Genomic DNA, 14393 nt, shown 5'->3' with positions numbered 1-14393 from the left:
AAGAAGCTGACAGCTAACATGATACTTAATACAGATAAACGGAATGATTTCCTCCTCAAGTCAGGTTGGAGACATTGATATACCCTCCCAACACCTCAATTCAACACTGGGCTGGAATTCAACATAGAAAAGATTATCTTTTTTTAAGATTTTATTTATTTATTCATGAGAGACAGAGACATAAGCAGAGGGAGAAGCAGGCTCCCCTCGGGGAGCCCGATGTGGGACTCGATCCCAGGACCCCAGGATCATGCCCTGGGCTGAAGTCAGGTGCTCAACCACTGAGCCACTCAGACGTCCCTTTCTTTTCTACAAATGAACTCAAAAATAAACATAAGCTACAAACTTTAAATTTATGTAGAATAAAGTAGAACTTAAGAAAGCAGGTGGAGGGGAGCCTGGGTGGCTCAGGTCAGTTGCTCAGGTCATGATCCGATCAAGCCCGCAGTAGGCTCCCTGCTCAGCGGGGAGCCTGCTTCTTCCTCTCCCTCTGCCTGCTACTCCTGCCTGTGTCCTCTCTCCTTAGCTCTCTGTCAAATAAATAAATAAAATATTTTTAAAAAATAAGAAAGAAAGCAGGCAGAAAAAGATTTCTTAAATAGTGTTTCAAAAGCACATACCCTAGGGAAAGAGTAATAAATTTGATTACATTAACAGGAAACACTTGTAGACATCCACGGTCACTATGAGCAAGGTCCAAACACAAGTCATTGACACAAGACAATATTACTACATGGAGAAAAGCAAAGGATCAGTATCCAAATCTTTAGTTCAGAGTTAACACATTTAGAGTTTTTAGTGGCATTCACAGTGTGATCGATATTGTTTGGCATCCAAAGGCTACTCCAGCATCGGCAGAGCCAGATTCTTCAAACAAGTCTTGCTCTTTCAATGGACCAAGGAACTTGTGGGATCCTGTAGGAGGTAGTGACACTTGTAACTGATGTGAGACACATACCCATAGAAAGTTACACTCTTCCCTAAAGATGGCCAAGACACTGGAAGACTACAGAAGAGATAGGGAGGAAGCTATGTGAGCTGGACCCTTCTTCATCACTGATGTCATGACACCAACAAGAGTGCTGGCCAAATGGAATTAGCTTCATCTCAAGGTGAGAACAAAGAACTAAGAACTACATTGCTCTTGGCTTTCAGAGCTGAGACCATATTTATTGTTTTCCCTGCAGCATTACTTACACAAGACTGAAGAGATCCTTGAAATAGCTTTATTATGATAACTAATGTACATTAAAAAATAAATAAATAATCCTCATCCATCACTAAATAGCAACTCCATTCTGCTACTGTCTCATGCCCAAAACATTAAGTCATCCTTAATTCTGGATTCCAGAATGAGTAAAGAACATTTACAAATGAGTAGCACAGAAGTATAGCCAATCAGAAACCAGAGTAGCCAATAAATAAATGGTGGGAGAAGCCACCCAACATCACTAATAACTGGAGAAATTCATTATTGATATAGCCACAATTCAACTCAGTTTACCGAACTGGTAAAAATGGATAGGTCTGAGAATGCCAAGTAGTGGGGAGATCTGGAAAAAGAATGCTCCCCTCAGATACAGCTAGCAGAATGATAAATCAATACAGTAACTTAGAAGACAATTCGACCATCACCAGTGAATTTAAATATGTGTATATCACACCGCTCAATATAGCAACTGCACTTTTGAGTGCAGACTTAATAGATCTCTTATGCATGTATATAAGGAGGCATACACAAAGAAGCATTTCTCCTCAAGAGCAAAATCAAGGGAACAACCCAAGAGTCTACAAGCAGAGAAATGGGTAAAGACATTTGTATGATGGGTCACAATTTCAGGACAGAATGCAGTAAAGCAGACAGAATGTGGAAACATCTCAAAGACAGGAGGCTGGAAGGTGTGTTTTTCTAACCTCCATAGCTCGTTCTGAAACAAAAATAATACTCTTAGATTGTTTATGCATGCACACTTAGGGGTGTACAAACGGAATCAAAGGATAAATGCTAAATGTGTGATACTGGTTGTTTCAGGGGTTGGAAGAAGAGGAATAGGAACATAGGTGTTGCCAAAAGGTAATTTTAGTCTTATCTATAATATCCGTAATAGAATGACCTCTTTTAGTACAAAAAAATCTAGAAACAAATATGAAGACATATTAGCCATTATTAATTCTGAGTGTTAGCTATGTTACCGTTTATAATTCTGGGTCCATTAAATGCCTCCAAAAATTAAAATAATACATAAAATTTACTTTTCTGCATAGCATTTACTTTTGCTTTTCCACTCGTTGTGTTTTATGAAGTAATGATCCTTGACTACTATGAAGTTCTTCTCTTCCTTACATTTCATCCATACTGTTATGTGCTCCTTCCCCACCCCTGCCCCGAGAGAGCAGTATAAACACAAAATAGAGTATTCAATTGAAACTCAATTCTGTGAATATGAAAATATGTTCATTGAAAATGACTTATGGGTATGAACCATGCAGGTGAGGGAGAAAGAGACAGAGATGGGGGTGGGGGGAGTGACGGAGGAGGAAAGGAGGGAGGAGTAAGGGGGAGGATAGACGAATCTCTGCTATACCTGTATAGTGGAACATAAAAGGGCAGTGTCCTCCACCTGAGCATTAAGTTTTCAATGAGAGCAGAATTTTCTCCTTGCACTTTGTCTCAAGACTAAAGAAATGATTGAGGAGTAAAGATTCACTGGACATAGGAAATGGGTGCAGTGTGCTTCTCTCCCACCCAGGCAGATTCTATTTATGCATTCAGTATTTTTTTTTCCAGACATGGGCCTGGAAACCACAGATGGCAGATGACTCAGGAGAGTGGGATGGGCAAGGAGTGCTGCATTTCAAGTGTGAGCTCAGGCAGATCCCACTGTTCTCTCAGGTTGTGGAGGGCAAATACACTTCTTAAGGCAAAGCCTGGCATCCATGAAGTAGGTCCTTCTCAGGAAGGTTTTCTCTGTCAGTGTAAAGGACCAAAAACTGGGTTGAAAAAAATCAATATACCTGGGGAGCTTGTCTGACATTGCCAATACACTAAGTCCAGCTTTCCCAGGATCAAGGCTTTTTGGGTTTTTTGTTTTGTTTTGTTTTTTGTTTTGCTATTATGGCAATTAGGTAAGTTGACACATGGTCCGCAATCTCTTCTCAAAATGACGATATATGAGTTTTCATTTGCTTTTGTTGTTAATATACTCTGAAATGAGACTTACCATTTCATAGATGATATTTTAAAGATAACTGACAGATACATGTGTGCATATGGGTATGTGTATACATATATGTGCATATACACACACATCTTTTGTAAAATTGGATGTAACAATGCTTGGCAGATCCTTAGTAGATTATTATGACAAAGTTAATAGTTATGAAAATGCTCAAGAATTATATTGAAATACTAGTACTTTGGGTATGGTTTTCTAGAGGAATAATTGCTCTGAAACAACAGTCACTAACTGGAAATATTTCAAAACCATGAATACAGGGCTTTTATTTTTTAAATGTATTATTTTTATCATTATTTTCATTTTAATTATCCCTCTATGTATATAGTTGACCCACAAACAACAGGAGTTTGAACTGCATGGGTCCACTTATACTCAGATTTCTTTTGATAAATACAAGACTATTCTACATGCATTTTCTCATCCTTGTTTTCCTAACATTTCTTTTCTCTAGCTTAAGAATACAGTATACAATACATTTAACCTACCAAATAGATCGTAACTCTTTCTGTTAGCAGTAGGGATTCTGGGCAACAGGAAACTACGTGTAGTTAAAGTTTGGGAGGAGTCCAAAGTTATACTGGAGTTTTCAACCACACAAGGGTCTGGCCACTTTTTCAGGTTTCTTATTGCTTATGGTTCTCCCAATTTCCCTCCCTCCCCTCCCACACAACCCCAATTCTTCCCTCCTGCTCTACAAGAATGGAAGCTCAGCTAGAGGAAATACTGGGAATATATGTCTTCTAGCAGATTCCCTAGAAGAAAAATGGCAGACTTTCACAACTCCTCAAACAAGATGTGGATCATGGTTAAAATCCTTGGCAAAAGTATGAAAAAGTTTATTTTGGACTCCTATTTATGATCCTTTTTTCTTTCTCTTGTTTCCAATCACTCCTTAAGATAATCTTGTTTTTCTCTCTCTTGCTTTCTATCCCAAATCAACTGTCATGGATAGGTCTAAGTTAATTGATGGATATATTATGGGGAAATTATAAAAAGGATAAATATAGATGTTTAGTGCAAGGTTGACTGATCTACTACTAATATTTACCATCATAGTAACTTAAGAATGATTCTGAGCTTATATTCATGTTCAATAGGATAATATGTCCTTAGTGACAACATCTTTCATGGGCACTGGCTAAAGCCATCTTCTACCAAAAGCATTTGTATTTTTTTTTTGATAAAGAGAAATAAAAAGAAATAAACAGTGTATTAAACCTCTACCAGCTGATGGAGAACTTTCTTAGGTTCTACTGTTTGGCCTATTTTTTTTTTTCAATTCTGGCTTACTAACCACACAAAATCTTTCCTAAAATAAATTATATTTATTCATTTTTGTAAAATTAAATCACTAATTCAGTAAATACTTTGCCTGGCACCTATATGTAATAATAGAAATGTCTTAATTTGTCATCCAAGTAGAGCAGTTGACAAGCCACTAACCATCAAAGTTTTATATGTTAACATTGCCATCTTGGATGTTTTTGTTTATCAAATCTCCAGAAAAATGCTGTTCCATTATCTGATAAACACACTCTCTGAATGCTCATCATCTTTATAATTATCTGTGCTCAAGGAACCAAGTTTTAAGCTAAAACACCTGGGCATTACATGTATGATGTGTTGAATATGCCAGGCTACCTAATTGGAAAAACATTATATTACTTAGATAATTCTGTATAAATGATTACATTGCTAGATTAAGAGTCCCTGCTCAGTAAGGTCTTCTTTGGCCATCCCATCTCAAATTCCACCAATGTGATCCTTCCTGTCCAGAGTGTTTTCTAACACAAATCGCTCTCCAGTTACCATTTTGTTATTGAACCAATTATATTGTATTCACTTATACTACATATTGTCTGTTGGTTCTTGGAAATGCCAGCTTTCCTTGACCCAAACTCGGCCTTGTGTCCACTCTTGTAGTCACAACACCTAGAATACTGCCCACTCAGTGTACGTTTTTGATAAATTCTTATCAACCATGTGCAAATAGGAGCACCTGGGTGGCTCATTGCTTAAGTGTCTGACTCTTGATTTTGGCTCAAGTCATGATCTCAGAGGTAAAGGATCAAATCGTCCTCCCCGCCCCCCACCCTTGCCCCTGCCTTGGTCTCCATGCTCAGCAAGGAGTCTGCTTGAAGATTCTCCCTCTCCCTCTGCTGCTTCCCACTGTTTCTTTCTCTCTTCTCCCTCTCTCTCTCTCTCTCTCTCTCTCTCTCAAATAAAATCTTTAAAAGAAAAAAAAAAAAGATGGGGATTCCTGCCTTTGGCCCAGGGCGTGATCTTGGAGTCCTGGGATCAAGTCCCACATCAGGCTCCCTGTGTGGAGCCTGCTTCTCCCTCTACCTGTGTCTCTGCCTGCCCCCATCTATCATGAATGAATAAATAAAATCTTAAAAAAAAAGAAAAAAGATATGTACAAATACACATAGCTATTAGTAATGGTTATCTCTGAGGAATAAAGTCAAGAGATGGGAGAAAATGCCATTTCTTCATCACATACTTTTGGGTTGCCAGAACTTCCGGATCAGATCTTTATAGTTCAATGTATTAATGCCTATCCCCATTATGAAAATATTCTCAGCAGGAGACAGAGTAAAAGGTAAAGGACTCCAATGAGAACATGGATCCAGGAACAAGTGAGAACTGGCTTAGACACGTGCTTCTTAATATTGCTTCCATTGTATACAAGTCTCCTAAACATCACAGCCCATCCTCTGCTCCTTTGGTCTTCTCATTAACATCTAGCAAAACCGTTGCTTCCTGAGATTTCTGAACTCTTTCTGTTCTTCACTTAGAGATTATTATTTCAGCTTCTCCCTCTGTGCTGAAAAGAGCAGTCCCCAGCAGGCAGGGCAGAAGATGCACAAGGATTAGGACAGGAACAAATGGAGTTTTTCCCCAGCACAGCAAAGACAGGGTCTGCTGGGCCCAGGAGGATGGTTGCAGTACAGAAGACCTCGGCCAGCGGGGATCAATGGGCCTGTCAGTAGTTCTCAGATTGCCAGCCTACAGTTAGGCTGAATTCTTTGCAACAAAGAGGTCACCTATAGTCTCTAGAAGGTAAATCCTATTAATTTCATAGAGCACATATGACATATGCCTCTAGTGGGTACAAAAATTGGAATCTATCTTTCAGTGGTGTCTTTTTTTTTTTTTCTCAGAGACTCATTTTTGGGGGGTTCATTTTGTATTTCTAACTCTTCTTTCTACACCATTGGCTATAGTTACGTTTTACTTGCAAAAATCATAGCCCTAAAATTGCTTGCAAATCCGTTTCTATTCTTTTGACTTCAGATAAACAACCCTTTGAGATTAAGCCAAAGAACTTCCCACTGGTATGTTTTTAGCTTTCACTGCACTTTAGTACAGAAGCTTGACATAAAGCCTTCAGTCAGACATGCAGGAGCACAACTCAAAACGAGCCTTGGGAAATTTGGCTACCATTAAGAGATTAGAGAGAGCTACCACATGCAGTCAATTTTAAAGTCTGGCAAGCAATAATTTGGGGACTGCAAATAAACTTCAAAGTGAATATATCTGTAAAAAAGACTATGGTCATAATTACATACCTGAAGATTCATGAAAACATGGATAGGGACTGCTCTGCTTCAATTTTCTATTGATATGTCTTCATAGCTACCAATCAAATTATATTGACTCGCCTCCCCCTCAAAAGCAGGTCCATCTGACCAATTCCTAGAGAGGGCATCAGCATTTAGGGCCAGCGATTTTAGCATCTTTGTGGATTTGTACATTGGCCCTTATCTGCAGAAAATGTACTGTGCTGATTTAGTCTTGACATGGTTTGCAAGCTCCATTTGCCCTCTCCTTGGAAACTCTTAGTCAAACAAAACAAAATGCAAACTCAGAAGATTTAAAGTTTTATTGAGAGGGGGCTGATAATCTCAATAGTAAGGAAAAGGGAGAATTTAAAACACACACACAGGGACACCTAGGTGGCTTAGTGGCTGAGCATCTGCCTTCAGCTCAGAGCATGGTCCCGGAGTCCCAGGATGGAGTCCCTGTGCCTCTAATGAATAAATAAATAAAATCTTAAAATAAAATAAAACACATACACAGGGACACCCGGGCAGTTCAGTGGTTGAGTATCTGCCTTTAGCTCAGGACATGATCCCAGGGTCCTGGGATCAAGTCTTGCATCAGGCTCCCTGAAGGGAGTCTGCTTCTCTCTCTGCCTGTGTCTCTGCCTCTCCCTGTATCTCTCATGAATAAATAAATAAAATCTTTAAAAATAAAATAAAATACACGCACAAACCACAAGTGGTGAAAAAGTGACAGTCTTCCATGTGGATGGCAGAAATCATTCAACATTGACAAAGACTCCTAAGAACAGCAAGCAAATCTTTGCTTAAGCATGGAGCCCTGTGCTTGTGTCATCAGTAAAGACAATACTGACCCATCCTCCCAACTGGTGTTCCTTCTTCTACATTGGTCTCCCACCCTTCATTCTCATTCTCAACATACCAACAGAGTAATCCCATTAAGAGCATAAGTACATGTCACTCCCTACTTAAAAATCTTCCAGAGCCTTCCTTTCTCAAAGATCCAATAATCAAGCCCTGCCCTCACTTGCCCTTCCTGCCCCATCCAGGCCCCCTCTTCCTCTTGCTCCAGCTCACCTGCCACGCTGGCTTCCCTGCTCTGCCAAGAACTCACAGGGACCCTCCTACACTCCTGCATTTGCACATGGCATTTTCTTTCCTTGGATTAATTTCCTTCCACATACACACATGGCTTGTTCCCTTAGCTGAGTTGACCATTTCCTCTTATGTCCCTTTTTCAAAGACAGCTTCCTTGACATCTGATTTTATTTTTTTTAATTTAAATTCAGTTTGCCAACATATAGTATAAACCTAATGCTCATCCTATCAAGTGCCCTCCTTAGTGCCCGTCATCCAGTCACCCCACCCCCCACTCTCCTCCCCTTCTGCAACCCTTTGTTTCCCAGAGTTAGGAGTCTCTCATGGTTTGTCTCCCTCTCTAATTTTTCCCTACTCAGTTTCCCTCATTTCCCTTATAATCCCTTTCACTATTTCTTATTCCACATATGAGTGAAACCATATGATGATTGACATAGGATTTTAACCATATGATGATTGACATATAATTCAAGAAGGGGGACCTTCTTGCCCCCACTAACTCAGTGAACCCACCTCTTCCTGCTTTAGTGTTCCTCAAATGCTTACCATCATATGGTAAATTGTGTGTTTACTCATCTACTTATCTTCTCTCCTTCCATTTGAAGTCAATGTCCTGCAAGTGAAATACTATTTTGTTTAGTCCTGCATACCTAGCACACAGTTGATATTCAATAATATTTGTTAAAAGAATAAGGAAACACTTGTTGAACACATTCATTAATGAAAGATAAAGAGTAAATGATAGGTCAGGAACAAAGAAAGGAGATTCACGAATTGCATTTTACAATTATAGCCAGAAGAGAAAGATCCCTTTGGGTGCCTGTCAGCATAATGCTAACTTAAGAGAAGGCAGGGGTCCAACTGAAGAGCAGGCCATGGGGCAAACAGGAAAGAATAGCAGATAACACCTACACGGTTGTTCACTGAACTGAATAGATTTTTCAGAGCAGACCAAACTATTCTTTTATACCTTTTTAAAGCCTAATAAAAATAAATAAATAAAATAAATAAAAAATAAAAAAAATTTAAAAGCCTAATAAAATCTACTGATTCAAGAATAACAATATCTGAAAATATGCAGTTTGCAAATATTTAGCACGGAATCCCCAGAGTTTTTTCCAACACCACACTATTTTGCACCCAATCTACCAACCAATGCAGCTTGTTCTGAGTTCACCATCATCCACAGTCTAGTCCACTGACATCTCCTCCTAACTGTAGTCTGTGATTCTATGTTTACATCTCCACATCCCTGCTGCCTCCACATCCAGAGTAATCACCCTCTAGAACAGAACCCTAAGGCCTCACCACAGGATATGTGGAGGATATGGATCCTAGAAAGTTCCACAGGATATGGATCCTGGCTATACCTTTGGCCTCACATCACAGCCTTCTTCCCTCCCCCACCACGCTGCTGACTCTCTCACCATTCAACACACCAAGCAACTCAGGCCTCAAGTGGTTCACACTCACGGTCCACTCTCTGGAACATTAATCCTCCTGATATACATGTGGTTCACACCCTCACCTTATTCATCACCCCTCTAAAGTTTTTGTTCAAATATCACCTCTGCAGAGAAATCTTTCCTGGCCACCAAATATAAAATTACAGCCCCTGTCATTCTTTATGTCCTTCCATATTTCATTTTTGTTTATAGTCCTTCTTTCCTCACATTCTATTATAGATTTGTCTATTTCTGTACTTTTATTGCTGTTTCCCTAGTGGCTAGACTGTACCAGGTTCAGAGGTAGTGCTCAAAATGTATTTATGGAAGGCAGGAGTACAGGGTATAACGCATGGAGAGACCCCAAGTTCCTTTGAGTCACTCTTCATAGGAAGGAAATCGCTTCAAAATTGGATTGATTGCTTTGTACAGAACCCAACACGCTCGTATCATCATCACTTCCTGCTCTAGGGGAAAACATTCAGAACCACCAAAAAACCGTTGGAGGTATCAACGTGCTCATGACTGAAGGTTCAGATGACAACATGGCTTACTTTTTCTTCTGTCCTGTGTTTACACAGGACAGTCTGTGTAAAATTGACTCAGTCAAATGTACAGAAGTTGTTGATTCGCTATATTGGACACCTGAAATTAACATGATGCTATATGTTAATCATACTGGAATTTAAATTGAGAAAGATTTAAAAAAAAAAAACCTTACTCAATCAAAACAAGCAACCTCGGCAAAGCAAAAACAAAACAAAACAACAAAAAACCCTCCATTTCTAGACGAGACTGCTTTGCTCATCTCATCTGTATTTAAAAGCAACCATGTGTGTGACCTAAACCTTTTCACTGTGTTTTTATGAAAATGTGTGTTTACTGAAAGACCCAGAAATATGAAGAAACCAGGCATTTAAATCCCAAAACCAGCTAAGAAGCCTTTTCCAATCCTATATTACTTATAAAAAAATATTCATCTCATCTCTTCCTGTATTATGGTTCCCTATATTTAAGGTAATAAAAAGGGAATTAAGTTGCATGTTTTCCATACTAATTTGGATCTACTTTTTAAAAAGGGACCAGAGAAATAGAATACTATCCCTATCTAATGTTTATTCCTCCTTCTTAAATTGCTGTTTTCCCATAATCTAACTTTTACAATAATAAATCTATATATTCTTTCTCCCAAATCTTAATAAAAAGTTCTGTGCAAGTACTTAAAGAAACTTCTGCGATTGTAAAATGTCAAGATCTCATAAAGCATGTTTCTGAAGCGAGGCAGGAAGATCTGACTATGTTGGAACTAAGGCAGAATTTAAAATACCCAGATTCCCCAATCCTTATGCAACATCTCTAGTCAGTGGGCATTACTGCTAGTTTTCTATCACAAGTAGAATTTCTAGTAGATTTTTTCGCCACCGGAAGAGAAGACTAAAGACCTCTCTTACAGATATCAGGTGCTTAGCTCAAGCTACACACAATGACTTTAATTGACAAACACCTACACTGTAAACAATTTCCTTGTTCATTTTACATGAAGTTATTGATGATACTTTTATGATTCCTTTTTAAAATAAACAGCAAAGTATAGACTGGGTATTAAAACATTTTCCACTCCAGTTCCTTCACTGCTTTTAACCAAACATCCTTAGTAGACTGTCAAAACAGCAAGGTTCATCATCATTCAATTTTTACTGCATCACTTCTAATAAACAGGCATGTGAACAACATAAAATCCATAAGGCAAACATCCACTCACTTGTCTTGACTATGTCAAGATATTTGCGAAATATAAGGCCAACATTTTGACTCTCAGCCAAAACCATGGTCAATTTACTGGAGGCTGACATTGCCTATGCAGAGAGCCTGGAGGCCTCCAGAACACCATTTTTCTAAATATTCACAGGATGGGTGCCTGGGTCACGCGGTCAGTTAAGCATCTGCCTTCAGCTCAGGTCATGATCCCGAGGGTCCTGGGATCAAGTGCCGCATCAGGCTCCCTGCTCAGTGGGGGGCCTGCTTATCCCTCTGCTCCATACATCTGTCAGAGTTATCTTCTATCTTCTGACATGGCACTGCTTTTCCTCTATACTTCCCTGTGAATTGGACATTGTGGTAGGCAGTCCTCTTGCTCATACTCTCTCTTCCGCTCTCTCTCAAATAAATAAAATCTTTAAAATAAATAAATAAGTAAAAATTCACAGGAACTTACTCCCTCCCAAGCACAATTGCAGATATTAAGACTACATTACTCAAGGAGCAGACATGGCCTCTGCCCTCAAGGATTTTAGGCCATCACTGTATGACTTCTCATTAGGATAATGTGTAGACACACACATACACACCCTTCTGTGCAGGTGCTGTTTTTTATCTTTTTCAAAGGAAAGAATTGGGCAGTTTCAAAGTCACTGCCTACTGCTTTAGAAAAAGCAGAGGTCATGAATGTTTCATTGATATATCTCAGATGTTACCCTCTATGAATGAAGGGTTTCTATGCAACTTGATTGTAAAAATTATCTGCCTACAGGAATTCAGAGAAAAAAGCCAACTATTTTAAGTGGGTGTTTCCTGCATAAAAAAAAAGGTTATGATGATGCATTGTCAATTTCAGAACTGCTGCTTTTGAAAAAAAGTCATGACCACAACCACTGCAATGAAAATACCATCAGGAATTCACTTCCTATACTGCAAAACTTGGCCTGGAATAGCTCATACTTTTGGCTACGTCTACATTTCTGATTAATTTTTTGAATGCAGAAAATGTACAATCTTGACATTTAAAGAAATGAACACTGACGCATATTGCTTCTACTGAGAGAAAAGAGTAAGAGCACATTTCATCATGTTCTAATACATACACAAAACAGGGTTTGTGTGAATGATCCGTTAAAGGCTTTTCAAACGCATTTTATTCACTCCCTCTACACATTCACAATGCCCATTGACATTAATGAGGATCACTGGAGTGTGTGGACAAAGAGCAGGGCTTTGTGTGTATACTTATACAATAAAGCAGTAAATTTAAATACTCTCCAAGAAATCTATTTGATTGTCTTAGTGTTAAATTGATTTAAAATCACTGGCACACATTGCAAGAGGTAGGGAAAGTAATATGGTTAACAGGGAAAGGAAGTTTGGGGGCATTACAGAGCTGAAGATGCATTTCCCTACACTGTCCTTGCTTTCCCTAAGCATCTAGGACAGGAACTCGTTTCTTACATTTTCCTCCTTACTAAATAGTATATTATCACTACATGGGGAAATGACTATGGGATGGTTCCAGAGGCTCTGTCCTGGTGGCCTGTAGATTAACTATAGGAGGAGGAATTGTCTGTAGCTTCAACTTCCCAGAGTTCCCATGTGCTGGCAGCTTTGTCCACCTGCAGTCTATTTTATCCTCCCAAACTAATCTGCGCACCAAGACCTCCCTTATGTGCCCCCTCCCCGCCCCATGAAGAAATAGTTAAGACTGAGATGCATTGTCATACAGACCTAAGTGTTCTGTAATATGAGACTGGGAGATACTGGGAGAAAGTGGTAGCCCAGGCACCCTAGACCCCTCTACCTGTGACTCTGGCTGGCAGCATGTAATAGATACTTGGAATCACGTGACACCAGCACTATTTGCTTCAGCGTCTTTTTTTAGGCAACAGTTCATTTTTCTTTGTAATTTACAAATCCATTAGATGAAGATTTATTTTAAGGACAGAGACTGAGTGAAAACAACTCACATCTCTAACGTGGTTTTATTCATCCTAGGAAATCACAGGCTCTGTCACCAATATATATTCTGATCAGAATATGGGTTCCTAGCAGGAGCGACAGGGAGAAGGACAATTAATGTAAGTCATGGTCAACATAAAATTTTTAAAAATCAAACTTTAAAGTTACATACAATTTGCTTATTATGGCTTTTAGCATCTTTATGGCATAAAAAGAAACATCAAGATGGAGTTCCAGGCAAGGTGTTGGAGAGAGTCTGAGACAGAAAATGTTCTCTATGATACTTCTGAAATAAATAAAATGAATTCAGATAGGCATATCTGAACACTTTAGGAAGAACATCTCCTGTCTCATTTTCAGAACAAAGAAGAAATGCCAGTCAGACTTTCAGGTGTTTTTACCTAATTACTCAAAATCAAAACAAGCAGCAAATCTTTGATGAAGCAGAGTTCAACGAAGCAGGATTTGACCCTGATGCTTTAGCAACCAGTCCAAGAACACCAAAGCCATAGCTGTAATCTAAAGAAATTCTGTATATTCACTTATTTCAGTGTGTCCACTGGGACAGAAGACTGATGATCCTTCAGCTGTGGCCCTAAGTCACAGCATCTCACAGTCAAGTTTGATTGCATGATACACAGTTAGAGGGGTTTTCTATAAGGACTGCCTACCACAATGTCCAATTCACAGGGAAGCATAGAGGAAAAGCAGTGGCATGTCAGAAAACAGAAGACAACTCTGATGGATGTATGGAAACAGGCCAGTACTTCATGATTCATAATTGTAATAGGTACACAATGACATCTTAAATCTCAATGAACACATGCTGCTCGATGCGCTAGGATTGTCTCCCTTGCTTACTACACACCCAAAACATTAGGAAGTCTGTTGAAAACATCTGTGGGTTCAGTACTTTGAGATTGATTGCTGCTTCTGACTCTATGTTCTGTAGTGATCAATATAATCTTCCATGCTCTCAGCCACGTACTATGGCTCCAATCTCTGCTTTAAATAAGACATAGAAGAAGAATTACTATTAGAAAAGCATGTGCTCACAACCCATGATTTTCTTTAGCTTTCAAAATCTCAATAGTATTGGACTCTGCTATAGTTTACAGTTTCTCAAGACCATAAGCAAAGAAACCTGAAAGATAATCACATTATCTTTGGCTTGGGCATTGGAACCATGAAATGTTACTGTAGAACAGATGTGTATCAGAGTCCAAAGATATTGAGAAATCTAAGGGACGCCTACACACATGCAGACAGGATTTTCACATGGTGCCAGCTTCACATACTCAAACTACAAAGACTGAAGC

The sequence above is a fragment of the Nyctereutes procyonoides genome, unplaced genomic scaffold, assembly GCF_905146905.1.
Source record: "Nyctereutes procyonoides isolate TBG_1078 unplaced genomic scaffold, NYPRO_anot_genome, whole genome shotgun sequence".
Taxonomy (NCBI): Eukaryota; Metazoa; Chordata; class Mammalia; order Carnivora; family Canidae; genus Nyctereutes; species Nyctereutes procyonoides.
Note: the sequence above shows the minus strand (reverse complement) of the source record.